At 39.0% G+C, this 16,062-nt stretch overlaps 3 non-coding genes across 3 annotated transcripts; all 3 read right to left on the bottom strand.

The window, feature by feature from the left end:
* Positions 1–1,647: 1,647 nt before the first annotated feature.
* TRNAY-GUA (transfer RNA tyrosine (anticodon GUA)) lies at positions 1,648–1,736 on the bottom strand. Its single transcript is given in 2 exon segments — positions 1,648–1,683; positions 1,700–1,736. It is a non-coding gene; the product is annotated as a tRNA-Tyr (tRNA).
* A 1,421-nt stretch (positions 1,737–3,157) lies between these two features.
* TRNAY-GUA (transfer RNA tyrosine (anticodon GUA)) lies at positions 3,158–3,246 on the bottom strand. Its single transcript is given in 2 exon segments — positions 3,158–3,193; positions 3,210–3,246. It is a non-coding gene; the product is annotated as a tRNA-Tyr (tRNA).
* Positions 3,247–9,007: 5,761 nt separating this feature from the next.
* Positions 9,008–9,096, bottom strand: TRNAY-GUA (transfer RNA tyrosine (anticodon GUA)). Its single transcript is given in 2 exon segments — positions 9,008–9,043; positions 9,060–9,096. It is a non-coding gene; the product is annotated as a tRNA-Tyr (tRNA).
* Between the last annotated feature and the right edge of the window lie 6,966 nt (positions 9,097–16,062).

Below are 16,062 nucleotides of genomic sequence, written 5' to 3'. Positions count from 1 at the left end.
CATAACTTTAAAAGTATGCATCACATTCACATAAAACTTACATTTTCAGAATCAGCATACTCCAAATACAAACCTACGTCAAAATCATACAAATTGGTCCAGTGGTTCAAAAGATAGATCGTAGTCCTTTGTGACCAAATGAAGCATGGCTTTTCTGCCCAAAACCAGTTCCACAGAGTCTTCTATCCTGGAGATAATTGGGAAGTAATCCAATTATCTCCAAGGACAGATGCAAAACTCCATTAAGCACATGGCAGTAAAAAGACAGTAAAATACACAAGGTTACATTTATTACATAAAATACAGACATGCAACATACAGTCCTCTGCTCTACAAGAGAGAAAAACAAATGTCCTTCGAGCCGGAATTGAACCAGCGACCTAAGGATTGCTATCATATACCAACTACAGTCCTCCGCTCTACCAGCTGAGCAATCGAAGGTAATTCGTGAGTTCACTCAATGTCAAAGTAGGACATTTTTGAAGAATCAGGTAAGCAGTTAAACATTTTGCAACATGCTGCTGTGGCAATGACATCCAGGTAAACAAAAAGTTCAACTAAGCACCCTTCATTTAAAAGAAGAAGCATCGATCCCGCTACCTCTCACATGCTAAGCGAGCACTCTACCATTTGAGCTAATCCCCCAGTATTCCGCTCTCATCTTTTGTAATGGCACCCTGGGCATAAAGGGGTGCCATTACAAAATGGGTAATGTAATTATCACAAGCAGAGAAATACAGTTTTTCCACATTATTCATAACTTTAAAAGTATGCATCACATTCACATAAAACTTACATTTTCAGAATCAGCATACTCCAAATACAAACATACGTCAAAATCATACAAATTGGTCCAGTGGTTCAAAAGATAGATCGTAGTCCTTTGTGACCAAATGAAGCATGGCTTTTCTGCCCAAAACCAGTTCCACAGAGTCTTCTATCCTGGAGATAATTGGGAAGTAATCCAATTATCTCCAAGGACAGATGCAAAACTCCATTAAGCACATGGCAGTAAAAAGACAGTAAAATACACAAGGTTACATTTATTACATAAAATACAGACATGCAACATACAGTCTAAGCACCCTTCATTTAAAAGAAGAAGCAGCCACAGGAGAATGCGGGCATCGATCCCGCTACCTCTCACATGCTAAGCGAGCGCTCTACCATTTGAGCTAATCCCCCACTTTTCCGCTCTCATCTTTTGTAATGGCACCCTGGGCATAAAGGGGTGCCATTACAAAATGGGTAATGTAATTATCACAAGCAGAGAAATACAGTTTTTCCACATTATTCATAACTTTAAAAGTATGCATCACATTCACATAAAACTTACATTTTCAGAATCAGCATACTCCAAATACAAACATACGTCAAAATCATACAAATTGGTCCAGTGGTTCAAAAGATAGATCGTAGTCCTTTGTGACCAAATGAAGCATGGCTTTTCTGCCCAAAACCAGTTCCACAGAGTCTTCTATCCTGGAGATAATTGGGAAGTAATCCAATTATCTCCAAGGACAGATGCAAAACTCCATTAAGCACATGGCAGTAAAAAGACAGTAAAATACACAAGGTTACATTTATTACATAAAATACAGACATGCAACATACAGTCCTCTGCTCTACAAGAGAGAAAAACAAATGTCCTTCGAGCCGGAATTGAACCAGCGACCTAAGGATTGCTATCATATACCAACTACAGTCCTCCGCTCTACCAGCTGAGCTATCGAAGGTAATTTGTGAGTTCACTCAATGTCAAAGTAGGACATTTTTGAAGAATCAGGTAAGCAGTTAAACATTTTGCAACATGCTGCTGTGGCAATGACATCCAGGTAAACAAAAAGTTCAACTAAGCACCCTTCATTTAAAAGAAGAAATATCGATCCCGCTACCTCTCACATGCTAAGCGAGCGCTCTACCATTTGAGCTAATCCCCCACTTTTCCGCTCTCATCTTTTGTAATGGCACCCTGGGCATAAAGGGGTGCCATTACAAAATGGGTAATGTAATTATCACAAGCAGAGAAATACAGTTTTTCCACATTATTCATAACTTTAAAAGTATGCATCACATTCACATAAAACTTACATTTTCAGAATCAGCATACTCCAAATACAAACATACGTCAAAATCATACAAATTGGTCCTGTGGTTCAAAAGATAGATCGTAGTCCTTTGTGACCAAATGAAGCATGGCTTTTCTGCCCAAAACCAGTTCCACAGAGTCTTCTATCCTGGAGATAATTGGGAAGTAATCCAATTATCTCCAAGGACAGATGCAAAACTCCATTAAGCACATGGCAGTAAAAAGACAGTAAAATACACAAGGTTACATTTATTACATAAAATACAGACATGCAACATACAGTCCTCTGCTCTACAAGAGAGAAAAACACATGTCCTTCGAGCCGGAATTGAACCAGCGACCTAAGGATTGCTATCATATACCAACTACAGTCCTCCGCTCTACCAGCTGAGCTATCGATGGTAATTCGTGCGTTCACTAAATGTCAAAGTAGGACATTTTTGAAGAATCAGGTAAGCAGTTAAACATTTTGCAACATGCTGCTGTGGCAATGACATCCAGGTAAACAAAAAGTTCAACTAAGCACCCTTCATTTAAAAGAAGAAGCATCGATCCCGCTACCTCTCACATGCTAAGCGAGCGCTCTACCATTTGAGCTAATCCCCCACTTTTCCGCTCTCATCTTTTGTAATGGCACCCTGGGCATAAAGGGGTGCCATTACAAAATGGGTAATGTAATTATCACAAGCAGAGAAATACAGTTTTTCCACATTATTCATAACTTTAAAAGTATGCATCACATTCACATAAAACTTACATTTTCAGAATCAGCATACTCCAAATACAAACATACGTCAAAATCATACAAATTGGTCCTGTGGTTCAAAAGATAGATCGTAGTCCTTTGTGACCAAATGAAGCATGGCTTTTCTGCCCAAAACCAGTTCCACAGAGTCTTCTATCCTGGAGATAATTGGGAAGTAATCCAATTATCTCCAAGGACAGATGCAAAACTCCATTAAGCACATGGCAGTAAAAAGACAGTAAAATACACAAGGTTACATTTATTACATAAAATACAGACATGCAACATAAAGTCCTCTGCTCTACAAGAGAGAAAAACACATGTCCTTCGAGCCGGAATTGAACCAGCGACCTAAGGATTGCTATCATATACCAACTACAGTCCTCCGCTCTACCAGCTGAGCTATCGAAGGTAATTCGTGAGTTCACTCAATGTCAAAGTAGGACATTTTTGAAGAATCAGGTAAGCAGTTAAACATTTTGCAACATGCTGCTGTGGCAATGACATCCAGGTAAACAAAAAGTTCAACTAAGCACCCTTCATTTAAAAGAAGAAGCATCGATCCCGCTACCTCTCACATGCTAAGCGAGTGCTCTACCATTTGAGCTAATCCCCCACTTTTCCGCTCTCATCTTTTGTAATGGCACCCTGGGCATAAAGGGGTGCCATTACAAAATGGGTAATGTAATTATCACAAGCAGAGAAATACAGTTTTTCCACATTATTCATAACTTTAAAAGTATGCATCACATTCACATACGTCAAAATCATACAAATTGGTCCAGTGGTTCAAAAGATAGATCGTAGTCCTTTGTAACCAAATGAAGCATGGCTTTTCTGCCCAAAACCAGTCCCACAGAGTCTTCTATCCTGGAGATAATTGGGAAGTAATCCAATTATCTCCAAGGACAGATGCAAAACTCCATTAAGCACATGGCAGTAAAAAGACAGTAAAATACACAAGGTTATATTTATTACATAAAATACAGACATGCAACATACAGTCCTCTGCTCTACAAGAGAGAAAAACACATGTCCTTCGAGCCGGAATTGAACCAGCGACCTAAGGATTGCTATCATATACCAACTACAGTCCTCCGCTCTACCAGCTGAGCAATCGAAGGTAATTCGTGAGTTCACTCAATGTCAAAGTAGGACATTTTTGAAGAATCAGGTAAGCAGTTAAACATTTTGCAACATGCTGCTGTGGCAATGACATCCAGGTAAACAAAAAGTTCAACTAAGCACCCTTCATTTAAAAGAAGAAGCATCGATCCCGCTACCTCTCACATGCTAAGCGAGCACTCTACCATTTGAGCTAATCCCCCACTATTCGCTCTCATCTTTTGTAATGGCACCCTGGGCATAAAGGGGTGCCATTACAAAATGGGTAATGTAATTATCACAAGCAGAGAAATACAGTTTTTCCACATTATTCATAACGTTAAAATTATGCATCACATTCACATAAAACTTACATTTTCAGAATCAGCATACTCCAAATACAAACATACGTCAAAATCATACAAATTGGTCCAGTGGTTCAAAAGATAGATCGTAGTCCTTTGTGACCAAATGAAGCATGGCTTTTCTGCCCAAAACCAGTTCCACAGAGTCTTCTATCCTGGAGATAATTGGGAAGTAATCCAATTATCTCAAGGGACAGATGCAAAACTCCATTAAGCACATGGCAGTAAAAAGACAGTAAAATACACAAGGTTACATTTATTACATAAAATACAGACATGCAACATACAGTCTAAGCACCCTTCATTTAAAAGAAGAAGCAGCCACTGGAGAATGCGGGCATCGATCCCGCTACCTCTCACATGCTAAGCGAGCGCTCTACCATTTGAGCTAATCCCCCACTTTTCCGCTCTCATCTTTTGTAATGGCACCCTGGGCATAAAGGGGTGCCATTACAAAATGGGTAATGTAATTATCACAAGCAGAGAAATACAGTTTTTCCACATTATTCATAACTTTAAAAGTATGCATCACATTCACATAAAACTTACATTTTCAGAATCAGCATACTCCAAATACAAACATACGTCAAAATCATACAAATTGGTCCAGTGGTTCAAAAGACAGATCGTAGTCCTTTGTGACCAAATGAAGCATGGCTTTTCTGCCCAAAACCAGTTCCACAGAGTCTTCTATCCTGGAGATAATTGGGAAGTAATCCAATTATCTCCAAGGACAGATGCAAAACTCCATTAAGCACATGGCAGTAAAAAGACAGTAAAATACACAAGGTTACATTTATTACATAAAATACAGACATGCAACATACAGTCCTCTGCTCTACAAGAGAGAAAAACAAATGTCCTTCGAGCCGGAATTGAACCAGCGACCTAAGGATTGCTATCATATACCAACTACAGTCCTCCGCTCTACCAGCTGAGCAATCGAAGGTAATTCGTGAGTTCACTCAATGTCAAAGTAGGACATTTTTGAAGAATCAGGTAAGCAGTTAAACATTTTGCAACATGCTGCTGTGGCAATGACATCCAGGTAAACAAAAAGTTCAACTAAGCACCCTTCATTTAAAAGAAGAAGCATCGATCCCGCTACCTCTCACATGCTAAGCGAGCACTCTACCATTTGAGCTAATCCCCCAGTATTCCGCTCTCATCTTTTGTAATGGCACCCTGGGCATAAAGGGGTGCCATTACAAAATGGGTAATGTAATTATCACAAGCAGAGAAATACAGTTTTTCCACATTATTCATAACTTTAAAAGTATGCATCACATTCACATAAAACTTACATTTTCAGAATCAGCATACTCCAAATACAAACATACGTCAAAATCATACAAATTGGTCCAGTGGTTCAAAAGATAGATCGTAGTCCTTTGTGACCAAATGAAGCATGGCTTTTCTGCCCAAAACCAGTTCCACAGAGTCTTCTATCCTGGAGATAATTGGGAAGTAATCCAATTATCTCCAAGGACAGATGCAAAACTCCATTAAGCACATGGCAGTAAAAAGACAGTAAAATACACAAGGTTACATTTATTACATAAAATACAGACATGCAACATACAGTCTAAGCACCCTTCATTTAAAAGAAGAAGCAGCCACTGGAGAATGCGGGCATCGATCCCGCTACCTCTCACATGCTAAGCGAGCGCTCTACCATTTGAGCTAATCCCCCACTTTTCCGCTCTCATCTTTTGTAATGGCACCCTGGGCATAAAGGGGTGCCATTACAAAATGGGTAATGTAATTATCACAAGCAGAGAAATACAGTTTTTCCACATTATTCATAACTTTAAAAGTATGCATCACATTCACATAAAACTTACATTTTCAGAATCAGCATACTCCAAATACAAACATACGTCAAAATCATACAAATTGGTCCAGTGGTTCAAAAGATAGATCGTAGTCCTTTGTGACCAAATGAAGCATGGCTTTTCTGCCCAAAACCAGTTCCACAGAGTCTTCTATCCTGGAGATAATTGGGAAGTAATCCAATTATCTCCAAGGACAGATGCAAAACTCCATTAAGCACATGGCAGTAAAAAGACAGTAAAATACACAAGGTTACATTTATTACATAAAATACAGACATGCAACATACAGTCCTCTGCTCTACAAGAGAGAAAAACAAATGTCCTTCGAGCCGGAATTGAACCAGCGACCTAAGGATTGCTATCATATCCCAACTACAGTCCTCCGCTCTACCAGCTGAGCAATCGAAGGTAATTCGTGAGTTCACTCAATGTCAAAGTAGGACATTTTTGAAGAATCAGGTAAGCAGTTAAACATTTTGCAACATGCTGCTGTGGCAATGACATCCAGGTAAACAAAAAGTTCAACTAAGCACCCTTCATTTAAAAGAAGAAGCATCGATCCCGCTACCTCTCACATGCTAAGCGAGCACTCTACCATTTGAGCTAATCCCCCAGTATTCCGCTCTCATCTTTTGTAATGGCACCCTGGGCATAAAGGGGTGCCATTACAAAATGGGTAATGTAATTATCACAAGCAGAGAAATACAGTTTTTCCACATTATTCATAACTTTAAAAGTATGCATCACATTCACATAAAACTTACATTTTCAGAATCAGCATACTCCAAATACAAACATACGTCAAAATCATACAAATTGGTACAGTGGTTCAAAAGATAGATCGTAGTCCTTTGTGACCAAATGAAGCATGGCTTTTCTGCCCAAAACCAGTTCCACAGAGTCTTCTATCCTGGAGATAATTGGGAAGTAATCCAATTATCTCCAAGGACAGATGCAAAACTCCATTAAGCACATGGCAGTAAAAAGACAGTAAAATACACAAGGTTACATTTATTACATAAAATACAGACACAGCCACTGGAGAATGCGGGCATCGATCCCGCTACCTCTCACATGCTAAGCGAGCGCTCTACCATTTGAGCTAATCCCCCACTTTTCCGCTCTCATCTTTTGTAATGGCACCCTGGGCATAAAGGGGTGCCATTACAAAATGGGTAATGTAATTATCACAAGCAGAGAAATACAGTTTTTCCACATTATTCATAACTTTAAAAGTATGCATCACATTCACATAAAACTTACATTTTCAGAATCAGCATACTCCAAATACAAACATACGTCAAAATCATACAAATTGGTCCAGTGGTTCAAAAGATAGATCGTAGTCCTTTGTGACCAAATGAAGCATGGCTTTTCTGCCCAAAACCAGTTCCACAGAGTCTTCTATCCTGGAGATAATTGGGAAGTAATCCAATTATCTCCAAGGACAGATGCAAAACTCCATTAAGCACATGGCAGTAAAAAGACAGTAAAATACACAAGGTTACATTTATTACATAAAATACAGACATGCAACATACAGTCCTCTGCTCTACAAGAGAGAAAAACAAATGTCCTTCGAGCCGGAATTGAACCAGCGACCTAAGGATTGCTATCATATACCAACTACAGTCCTCCGCTCTACCAGCTGAGCAATCGAAGGTAATTCGTGAGTTCACTCAATGTCAAAGTAGGACATTTTTGAAGAATCAGGTAAGCAGTTAAACATTTTGCAACATGCTGCTGTGGCAATGACATCCAGGTAAACAAAAAGTTCAACTAAGCACCCTTCATTTAAAAGAAGAAGCATCGATCCCGCTACCTCTCACATGCTAAGCGAGCACTCTACCATTTGAGCTAATCCCCCAGTATTCCGCTCTCATCTTTTGTAATGGCACCCTGGGCATAAAGGGGTGCCATTACAAAATGGGTAATGTAATTATCACAAGCAGAGAAATACAGTTTTTCCACATTATTCATAACTTTAAAAGTATGCATCACATTCACATAAAACTTACATTTTCAGAATCAGCATACTCCAAATACAAACATACGTCAAAATCATACAAATTGGTCCAGTGGTTCAAAAGATAGATCGTAGTCCTTTGTGACCAAATGAAGCATGGCTTTTCTGCCCAAAACCAGTTCCACAGAGTCTTCTATCCTGGAGATAATTGGGAAGTAATCCAATTATCTCCAAGGACAGATGCAAAACTCCATTAAGCACATGGCAGTAAAAAGACAGTAAAATACACAAGGTTACATTTATTACATAAAATACAGACATGCAACATACAGTCTAAGCACCCTTCATTTAAAAGAAGAAGCAGCCACTGGAGAATGCGGGCATCGATCCCGCTACCTCTCACATGCTAAGCGAGCGCTCTACCATTTGAGCTAATCCCCCACTTTTCCGCTCTCATCTTTTGTAATGGCACCCTGGGCATAAAGGGGTGCCATTACAAAATGGGTAATGTAATTATCACAAGCAGAGAAATACAGTTTTTCCACATTATTCATAACTTTAAAAGTATGCATCACATTCACATAAAACTTACATTTTCAGAATCAGCATACTCCAAATACAAACATACGTCAAAATCATACAAATTGGTCCAGTGGTTCAAAAGATAGATCGTAGTCCTTTGTGACCAAATGAAGCATGGCTTTTCTGCCCAAAACCAGTTCCACAGAGTCTTCTATCCTGGAGATAATTGGGAAGTAATCCAATTATCTCCAAGGACAGATGCAAAACTCCATTAAGCACATGGCAGTAAAAAGACAGTAAAATACACAAGGTTACATTTATTACATAAAATACAGACATGCAACATACAGTCCTCTGCTCTACAAGAGAGAAAAACAAATGTCCTTCGAGCCGGAATTGAACCAGCGACCTAAGGATTGCTATCATATACCAACTACAGTCCTCCGCTCTACCAGCTGAGCTATCGAAGGTAATTTGTGAGTTCACTCAATGTCAAAGTAGGACATTTTTGAAGAATCAGGTAAGCAGTTAAACATTTTGCAACATGCTGCTGTGGCAATGACATCCAGGTAAACAAAAAGTTCAACTAAGCACCCTTCATTTAAAAGAAGAAGCATCGATCCCGCTACCTCTCACATGCTAAGCGAGCGCTCTACCATTTGAGCTAATCCCCCACTTTTCCGCTCTCATCTTTTGTAATGGCACCCTGGGCATAAAGGGGTGCCATTACAAAATGGGTAATGTAATTATCACAAGCAGAGAAATACAGTTTTTCCACATTATTCATAACTTTAAAAGTATGCATCACATTCACATAAAACTTACATTTTCAGAATCAGCATACTCCAAATACAAACATACGTCAAAATCATACAAATTGGTACAGTGGTTCAAAAGATAGATCGTAGTCCTTTGTGACCAAATGAAGCATGGCTTTTCTGCCCAAAACCAGTTCCACAGAGTCTTCTATCCTGGAGATAATTGGGAAGTAATCCAATTATCTCCAAGGACAGATGCAAAACTCCATTAAGCACATGGCAGTAAAAAGACAGTAAAATACACAAGGTTACATTTATTACATAAAATACAGACACAGCCACTGGAGAATGCGGGCATCGATCCCGCTACCTCTCACATGCTAAGCGAGCGCTCTACCATTTGAGCTAATCCCCCACTTTTCCGCTCTCATCTTTTGTAATGGCACCCTGGGCATAAAGGGGTGCCATTACAAAATGGGTAATGTAATTATCACAAGCAGAGAAATACAGTTTTTCCACATTATTCATAACTTTAAAAGTATGCATCACATTCACATAAAACTTACATTTTCAGAATCAGCATACTCCAAATACAAACATACGTCAAAATCATACAAATTGGTCCAGTGGTTCAAAAGATAGATCGTATTCCTTTGTGACCAAATGAAGCATGGCTTTTCTGCCCAAAACCAGTTCCACAGAGTCTTCTATTCTGGAGATAATTGGGAAGTAATCCAATTATCTCCAAGGACAGATGCAAAACTCCATTAAGCACATGGCAGTAAAAAGACAGTAAAATACACAAGGTTACATTTATTACATAAAATACAGACACAGCCACTGGAGAATGCGGGCATCGATCCCGCTACCTCTCACATGCTAAGCGAGCGCTCTACCATTTGAGCTAATCCCCCACTTTTCCGCTCTCATCTTTTGTAATGGCACCCTGGGCATAAAGGGGTGCCATTACAAAATGGGTAATGTAATTATCACAAGCAGAGAAATACAGTTTTTCCACATTATTCATAACTTTAAAAGTATGCATCACATTCACATAAAACTTACATTTTCAGAATCAGCATACTCCAAATACAAACATACGTCAAAATCATACAAATTGGTCCAGTGGTTCAAAAGATAGATCGTAGTCCTTTGTGACCAAATGAAGCATGGCTTTTCTGCCCAAAACCAGTTCCACAGAGTCTTCTATCCTGGAGATAATTGGGAAGTAATCCAATTATCTCCAAGGACAGATGCAAAACTCCATTAAGCACATGGCAGTAAAAAGACAGAAAAATACACAAGGTTACATTTATTACATAAAATACAGACATGCAACATACAGTCTAAGCACCCTTCATTTAAAAGAAGAAGCAGCCACTGGAGAATGCGGGCATCGATCCTGCTACCTCTCACATGCTAAGCAAGCGCTCTACCATTTGAGCTAATCCCCCACTTTTCCGCTCTCATCTTTTGTAATGGCACCCTGGGCATAAAGGGGTGCCATTACAAAATGGGTAATGTAATTATCACAAGCAGAGAAATACAGTTTTTCCACATTATTCATAACTTTAAAAGTATGCATCACATTCACATAAAACTTACATTTTCAGAATCAGCATACTCCAAATACAAACATACGTCAAAATCATACAAATTGGTACAGTGGTTCAAAAGATAGATCGTAGTCCTTTGTGACCAAATGAAGCATGGCTTTTCTGCCCAAAACCAGTTCCACAGAGTCTTCTATCCTGGAGATAATTGGGAAGTAATCCAATTATCTCCAAGGACAGATGCAAAACTCCATTAAGCACATGGCAGTAAAAAGACAGTAAAATACACAAGGTTACATTTATTACATAAAATACAGACACAGCCACTGGAGAATGCGGGCATCGATCCCGCTACCTCTCACATGCTAAGCGAGCGCTCTACCATTTGAGCTAATCCCCCACTTTTCCCCTCTCATCTTTTGTAATGGCACCCTGGGCATAAAGGGGTGCCATTACAAAATGGGTAATGTAATTATCACAAGCAGAGAAATACAGTTTTTCCACATTATTCATAACTTTAAAAGTATGCATCACATTCACATAAAACTTACATTTTCAGAATCAGCATACTCCAAATACAAACATACGTCAAAATCATACAAATTGGTCCAGTGGTTCAAAAGATAGATCGTAGTCCTTTGTGACCAAATGAAGCATGGCTTTTCTGCCCAAAACCAGTTCCACAGAGTCTTCTATCCTGGAGATAATTGGGAAGTAATCCAATTATCTCCAAGGACAGATGCAAAACTCCATTAAGCACATGGCAGTAAAAAGACAGAAAAATACACAAGGTTACATTTATTACATAAAATACAGACATGCAACATACAGTCTAAGCACCCTTCATTTAAAAGAAGAAGCAGCCACTGGAGAATGCGGGCATCGATCCTGCTACCTCTCACATGCTAAGCAAGCGCTCTACCATTTGAGCTAATCCCCCACTTTTCCGCTCTCATCTTTTGTAATGGCACCCTGGGCATAAAGGGGTGCCATTACAAAATGGGTAATGTAATTATCACAAGCAGAGAAATACAGTTTTTCCACATTATTCATAACTTTAAAAGTATGCATCACATTCACATAAAACTTACATTTTCAGAATCAGCATACTCCAAATACAAACATACGTCAAAATCATACAAATTGGTACAGTGGTTCAAAAGATAGATCGTAGTCCTTTGTGACCAAATGAAGCATGGCTTTTCTGCCCAAAACCAGTTCCACAGAGTCTTCTATCCTGGAGATAATTGGGAAGTAATCCAATTATCTCCAAGGACAGATGCAAAACTCCATTAAGCACATGGCAGTAAAAAGACAGTAAAATACACAAGGTTACATTTATTACATAAAATACAGACACAGCCACTGGAGAATGCGGGCATCGATCCCGCTACCTCTCACATGCTAAGCGAGCGCTCTACCATTTGAGCTAATCCCCCACTTTTCCGCTCTCATCTTTTGTAATGGCACCCTGGGCATAAAGGGGTGCCATTACAAAATGGGTAATGTAATTATCACAAGCAGAGAAATACAGTTTTTCCACATTATTCATAACTTTAAAAGTATGCATCACATTCACATAAAACTTACATTTTCAGAATCAGCATACTCCAAATACAAACATACGTCAAAATCATACAAATTGGTCCAGTGGTTCAAAAGATAGATCGTAGTCCTTTGTGACCAAATGAAGCATGGCTTTTCTGCCCAAAACCAGTTCCACAGAGTCTTCTATCCTGGAGATAATTGGGAAGTAATCCAATTATCTCCAAGGACAGATGCAAAACTCCATTAAGCACATGGCAGTAAAAAGACAGAAAAATACACAAGGTTACATTTATTACATAAAATACAGACATGCAACATACAGTCTAAGCACCCTTCATTTAAAAGAAGAAGCAGCCACTGGAGAATGCGGGCATCGATCCTGCTACCTCTCACATGCTAAGCAAGCGCTCTACCATTTGAGCTAATCCCCCACTTTTCCGCTCTCATCTTTTGTAATGGCACCCTGGGCATAAAGGGGTGCCATTACAAAATGGGTAATGTAATTATCACAAGCAGAGAAATACAGTTTTTCCACATTATTCATAACTTTAAAAGTATGCATCACATTCACATAAAACTTACATTTTCAGAATCAGCATACTCCAAATACAAACATACGTCAAAATCATACAAATTGGTCCAGTGGTTCAAAAGATAGATCGTAGTCCTTTGTGACCAAATGAAGCATGGCTTTTCTGCCCAAAACCAGTTCCACAGAGTCTTCTATCCTGGAGATAATTGGGAAGTAATCCAATTATCTCCAAGGACAGATGCAAAACTCCATTAAGCACATGGCAGTAAAAAGACAGTAAAATACACAAGGTTACATTTATTACATAAAATACAGACACAGCCACTGGAGAATGCGGGCATCGATCCCGCTACCTCTCACATGCTAAGCGAGCGCTCTACCATTTGAGCTAATCCCCCACTTTTCCGCTCTCATCTTTTGTAATGGCACCCTGGGCATAAAGGGGTGCCATTACAAAATGGGTAATGTAATTATCACAAGCAGAGAAATACAGTTTTTCCACATTATTCATAACTTTAAAAGTATGCATCACATTCACATAAAACTTACATTTTCAGAATCAGCATACTCCAAATACAAACATACGTCAAAATCATACAAATTGGTCCAGTGGTTCAAAAGATAGATCGTAGTCCTTTGTGACCAAATGAAGCATGGCTTTTCTGCCCAAAACCAGTTCCACAGAGTCTTCTATCCTGGAGATAATTGGGAAGTAATCCAATTATCTCCAAGGACAGATGCAAAACTCCATTAAGCACATGGCAGTAAAAAGACAGAAAAATACACAAGGTTACATTTATTACATAAAATACAGACATGCAACATACAGTCTAAGCACCCTTCATTTAAAAGAAGAAGCAGCCACTGGAGAATGCGGGCATCGATCCTGCTACCTCTCACATGCTAAGCAAGCGCTCTACCATTTGAGCTAATCCCCCACTTTTCCGCTCTCATATTTTGTAATGGCACCCTGGGCATAAAGGGGTGCCATTACAAAATGGGTAATGTAATTATCACAAGCAGAGAAATACAGTTTTTCCACATTATTCATAACTTTAAAAGTATGCATCACATTCACATAAAACTTACATTTTCAGAATCAGCATACTCCAAATACAAACATACGTCAAAATCATACAAATTGGTCCAGTGGTTCAAAAGATAGATCGTAGTCCTTTGTGACCAAATGAAGCATGGCTTTTCTGCCCAAAACCAGTTCTACAGAGTCTTCTATCCTGGAGATAATTGGGAAGTAATCCAATTATCTCCAAGGACAGATGCAAAACTCCATTAAGCACATGGCAGTAAAAAGACAGTAAAATACACAAGGTTACATTTATTACATAAAATACAGACATGCAACATACAGTCTAAGCACCCTTCATTTAAAAGAAGAAGCAGCCACTGGAGAATGCGGGCATCGATCCTGCTACCTCTCACATGCTAAGCGAGCGCTCTACCATTTGAGCTAATCCCCCACTTTTCCGCTCTCATCTTTTGTAATGGCACCCTGGGCATAAAGGGGTGCCATTACAAAATGGGTAATGTAATTATCACAAGCAGAGAAATACAGTTTTTCCACATTATTCATAACTTTAAAAGTATGCATCACATTCACATAAAACTTACATTTTCAGAATCAGCATACTCCAAATACAAACATACGTCAAAATCATACAAATTGGTCCAGTGGTTCAAAAGATAGATCGTAGTCCTTTGTGACCAAATGAAGCATGGCTTTTCTGCCCAAAACCAGTTCTACAGAGTCTTCTATCCTGGAGATAATTGGGAAGTAATCCAATTATCTCCAAGGACAGATGCAAAACTCCATTAAGCACATGGCAGTAAAAAGACAGTAAAATACACAAGGTTACATTTATTACATAAAATACAGACATGCAACATACAGTCTAAGCACCCTTCATTTAAAAGAAGAAGCAGCCACTGGAGAATGCGGGCATCGATCCTGCTACCTCTCACATGCTAAGCGAGCGCTCTACCATTTGAGCTAATCCCCCACTTTTCCGCTCTCATCTTTTGTAATGGCACCCTGGGCATAAAGGGGTGCCATTACAAAATGGGTAATGTAATTATCACAAGCAGAGAAATACAGTTTTTCCACATTATTCATAACTTTAAAAGTATGCATCACATTCACATAAAACTTACATTTTCAGAATCAGCATACTCCAAATACAAACATACGTCAAAATCATACAAATTGGTCCAGTGGTTCAAAAGATAGATCGTAGTCCTTTGTGACCAAATGAAGCATGGCTTTTCTGCCCAAAACCAGTTCTACAGAGTCTTCTATCCTGGAGATAATTGGGAAGTAATCCAATTATCTCCAAGGACAGATGCAAAACTCCATTAAGCACATGGCAGTAAAAAGACAGTAAAATACACAAGGTTACATTTATTACATAAAATACAGACATGCAACATACAGTCTAAGCACCCTTCATTTAAAAGAAGAAGCAGCCACTGGAGAATGCGGGCATCGATCCCGCTACCTCTCACATGCTAAGCGAGCGCTCTACCATTTGAGCTAATCCCCCACTTTTCCGCTCTCATCTTTTGTACAGGCACCCTGGGCATAAAGGGGTGCCATTACAAAATGGGTAATGTAATTATCACAAGCAGAGAAATACAGTTTTTCCACATTATTCATAACTTTAAAAGTATGCATCACATTCACATAAAACTTACATTTTCAGAATCAGCATACTCCAAATACAAACATACGTCAAAATCATACAAATTGGTCCAGTGGTTCAAAAGATAGATCGTAGTCCTTTGTGACCAAATGAAGCATGGCTTTTCTGCCCAAAACCAGTTCCACAGAGTCTTCTATCCTGGAGATAATTGGGAAGTAATCCAATTATCTCCAAGGACAGATGCAAAACTCCATTAAGCACATGGCAGTAAAAAGACAGTAAAATACACAAGGTTACATTTATTACATAAAATACAGACATGCAACATACAGTCTAAGCACCCTTCATTTAAAAGAAGAAGCAGCCACTGGAGAATGCGGGCATCGAT

Source organism: Pelobates fuscus, chromosome 4, assembly GCF_036172605.1.
Source record: "Pelobates fuscus isolate aPelFus1 chromosome 4, aPelFus1.pri, whole genome shotgun sequence".
Classification (NCBI taxonomy): domain Eukaryota; kingdom Metazoa; phylum Chordata; class Amphibia; order Anura; family Pelobatidae; genus Pelobates; species Pelobates fuscus.
This window is presented reverse-complemented; position numbering and strand designations above follow the sequence as displayed.